This window comes from Lolium perenne, chromosome 2 (assembly GCF_019359855.2).
Source record: "Lolium perenne isolate Kyuss_39 chromosome 2, Kyuss_2.0, whole genome shotgun sequence".
NCBI lineage: Eukaryota > Viridiplantae > Streptophyta > Magnoliopsida > Poales > Poaceae > Lolium > Lolium perenne.
In genome coordinates, this window is record NC_067245.2 from 27293122 (window position 1) to 27297487 (window position 4366).

Consider the following 4366-nt stretch of genomic DNA (forward strand, 5'->3'; position numbering starts at 1 on the left):
CATATAATCTCTGGAAAATCTCCTCCTTCGCCCGCCTTGCTAAAGCTGACCGGGAAGCCAATCAGATCTTCCGCGGTTTTTTGCAGCTTCTTTGTACCAAGGGTTATATCTTCTTCCACCGCCACTTGCATGATATGTGATACATATTTTGCAGTGACGTTGCGGTGTTTGTCAAGAGCCCCCAAATGCTCGCAGCTATGGGGTTCTATTTTTGAGATATGCCATGGCTGACATACCCCAGGGCTCACCCGAGTGATAACTCTCCCCCTGCAACCCTCATTCAATTTGACGCATATGACTTTCAGCTGCCTTCGATCAGACTGCTTCACTCTATGTTGCCAAGATATGGCCAAGGCATACCTCTTGATTGCTTGGCCCGCCGAGTCCTTGTATGGGAAAGTTTGCCCAACCTGCAGACTCGCCTCCCCTAGCCCTGGAACAGAGGGGAATTCATTGTTGATGGTCATTGTTTTTAAGAACTCAGGGTCCATTGGTGCCGCAACCGCCCTCCGGGAAGGACCGACGCCTTCTTCGTCCGAGGAGGATTTAGACGAAGAAGAACGAGCGTCATCGTCCAACGCATCCGGCAATCCCTCCACACGCTTGCTAATGTCAACGAACGCGGACCAGTATCCTGGCTCGGCAGCAAACTGGGCGACCATCTGCTCCGATGGGCTGGTGCTATGGCCTGCAGTTAGTGCCTCATGCTCTGATTGGCCTATCATGGCTGCTGCAGTCAGGGCCAAATGCTCCGTTTGAACGGTGATCGGTCCTGTGATGATGGCCATCTCCTCTTCACCAGCGCCGCTACTGCATCCGGCACCATCATCATCAGATATAAACTGAACATACACCATGGGCTCTCCGTACATAGCAGAACCAGGTGTGCTTGCAAACCTCATGTACGTACCCCAATTTCTATCACTCTTTACCTCCCGCAAACCCCAACGGGCAGGTGTCCCATCATTCCCTCCTACAACGATGAGAGCCTCAACGATCATCTTCTTCCCACGCATGTCACGCCCAAACTGTGCTCGGATGCATCTTCTAACATCTAAAAATTCTCTATTGACCATGTCTGTCACTACAACTTTCATCGAGTCGCAGCGCGAGACATCGATACCAGAAAATTTGTCGCGTACGACATCTCCATAAAACACTAACACCGTTTCCATCGCACCTACCGCACAACCATATTTTTAAAATTATATTAGATTACAACACACTATTTTTAATATGCGGAAACTTTTAATACTACCAACTAAAATTAAAATAAGTACGGATGGATTTTAATATGCACCATTCTTTAATCTAATTAGAAGTTGATCATTCATACGAGATATATTTCTACGCACATCAAATCATAGTCTATATATTTTGCATGTTGCATACATAAAACATAAATTCTAAACGGCATATTCAATTAGCTATTTACGTCCTAATTACATGTTGCATGTCCTAATATGTTGTAATCACGGTCAACATATGTCCTAATCACATTCTCTCTAACTACACGATGCTACAAGATTCTTGCATGTTCAAAATAAACTACTCTATAACAATTATATATAGCCATGCCATACTACGCGCGCTAATGACATTCTAAAGCTAATTACAACAAATATTAATGAGAAAATTACAATATGCATGATACACATACCTTGATCTATCTTCTCTGCTAAATTAGCTCCTGCACCTTACACTAAATGCGAAGCTGAGTGAGTTCAGATCGAGAGCCTAGAGCGTGAGAGAGTGAGTGATACACCGTACACTAACTCAAAATCATGTGAGCTGAGAATGAGAGGCAAAGCATGACAGAGTGAGTGAGTGATACCGCGCAGACGAAACACACTCCAGCTTATAAAGAAGAGTCTAACACGCTGCAATATTTTATGGACGAGAATCAAGCATCTTTCACAGTACATCATCGAAACCAGCGCCATTTATTGACTGTTACAGCATGCAGTGTGGTCGGGCGAGCACGATAGCATGCAAATTCATCACTTTCGGTGGTCATTCAGCTGTATATGTCTACGAATCTCAGTCTAATTTTTGTACACTCCAGTGCATCCACTGATAAAAGGATTGCAAAGTTTCAGAAACGAGAATCATCGCAATCAGCGAAGCCACCTAAAAATCAGCGCAGTTTGTCTCCTAGCCTCGAAATCAGCGCAGTTTGTCTCCTAGCCTCGGCCGAGAATCCCGTGCGCGTCGAAGCTGAAAGCATGCATGTCGGGCCCTGCCTCCGGAGAGACTGGAGGCATGCGCCACGTCGGCCTACCGTCGGACGGGACGGCGGCATGGCCCGCGTCGGTAACGGCGGCCGGACGACGGTGCGATGCGGCTAACGTGCCGCCACAGCACCCGGCGGTGGGTCCCTGCCGCCACAGCACCCGGCGGCAAGCTCCACGTGTCGGCTGGGGGCCCTGCCGCCACGCAGGAGGTGGTCTTTTTTGTCAATTTGATTCACAGGTGGTCCTTTTGTCAATGAATTGGGGCAGGTGGTCTCTTTTGGTAAAATTTCGTAACCGTATGGAGTGGCACTTGTCACGGATAGGCTGAGATACATTGATAGCACAGTGAAGAAAAAGGTTTGTGGTTTTAGGCATCATTGACAAAAAAATTGTTCACCGTCACGTGATGACTCCTCTTTGAGGGGGTAAGGCCATGTTATTAGTCCTTCAGTTCTCGGATTTTTGCTATCTTGTGTGTGTGCTACTATGATACTGTCTGTGTGTGCGGCCGTGTGCATCTTGTTATGCAGAGGCCGGGTGTAATACTTTTAAAAGTAATGAAAGCGTCCTTTATCGAAAAATTGAGGAGGTAAGGCCATCTCTAGCCAATTCCTCAAATTTTTGAGTAAATGGCTCCTGATTTTTGAAGGATAAATTTAGTTCTCTAGAAACTTAGTCGTTTCTATCCCATCCCTTAACTTGACTCATTAAACATAAATTCATACCAATTTAAATATATTTTTTATACAAATTTGACTCAAACTAGTACATTCTACTCGACTTAAACTATTAGGATAACTAAACTACTACCAAACTAAGCGAAAATTTTCGACCTCGAGGCGCTCGCAGTCCTCCATGTACCCCTGCAGCTTTTGCGTGGAGGCCACGCGGGGGTCGACGGAAGCCTACTCCGGCCACATGGGGCTGCCCAATGGGAAGTTCACCGCGTATCCGAGCCGTGGAGGCACACCGACTGCAGTGGAAGGTTCCAATCCAAATCCTCTTGTGGGTGGTTCGGTCAGTGATCTCCTCAACCCACATCCCCCATGCCCAATGGCGCACGTTGAGGTAGTTCCTCTGCGGTGGTGGCAGGTCGAGGAACCGCGCGAAGAAGGATGGGTCGCGGCAGGAGCTGCCACCTCCTCGGGGCGCGCCATCATGGGACAGCTGCGTGTGGCGTCGATCCATGCTTTGAATCTGCAGTTGGGAACGACGAGGGCTGGATCCAGCCATCTGCAGCACCGAAGTGAGCCGACAATATCAGTGGGAGAAACCAACACGGATTTCGGGGGATTCGGGGCACACAGCTTGCATGGGGGGGGGGGGGGAGTTTTAGTCGACCGCTCATTCGATGTGTGTAAATAAGGAATCAACCGGCCAAGGAGAAAAAGATTGTACTCCTCTAACCGGTTTGAGGGTTCGTCTAGGCATGGTTTATTGGAGTGAAACAAAATTACTACTCGTTTTAGGGATCAGCTAAAGATGCCTTAAATTTTAACGGTGTATGATGAAGGCACCTACATACGGTCAATCGGGACATCTCCAACCGAGCGAGCCAAACAGACGCGCTGGACCGTTCGTTTTGGGCCATTTGGATGGCCGAGCGGACGCGCGGACGGAGCCCCGCGTCCGCGGGTCCGTTTGGATCGCGCGCTGCGCCCAACGCGTGGACGCAGCGCATATGTAATAAAAAAATAAAATGAAAATGAAAAAAGGAAAACAACAAAAAATAAATTTAAACTAGTGGTTCATTAAATTTAGCCCTATTTTGGGCAATTTTTACACAAAAGAAAGCCCTATATGAGCTTTAAACTAAAAAAAAAGCAAACCCTAGCCACGTTCCGAAGTTTCAGTTGACAAGATGAAATCCGTTTCGGTTTGATTTGGTTGGGGTGCGCCAGGCCTGGGCAGTAGTGCAACGCCCAGGCAACACGTGAGGACCCGAGAACACGCCACCTGGCTAGAGACGTAAATAGTGATTTCACAACGTTTTAGTGAAAAGAAAGGAGGGAAGCAAGTTGCTGGGTTTACATACTGACTCCAAATAGCAAATCAAATTTGTGTTTTACTTGGCCTATTTGTGTAACGCAGTCTGAAGACTCTGTCCATACTGAAGGTGATGGCTATGTGTG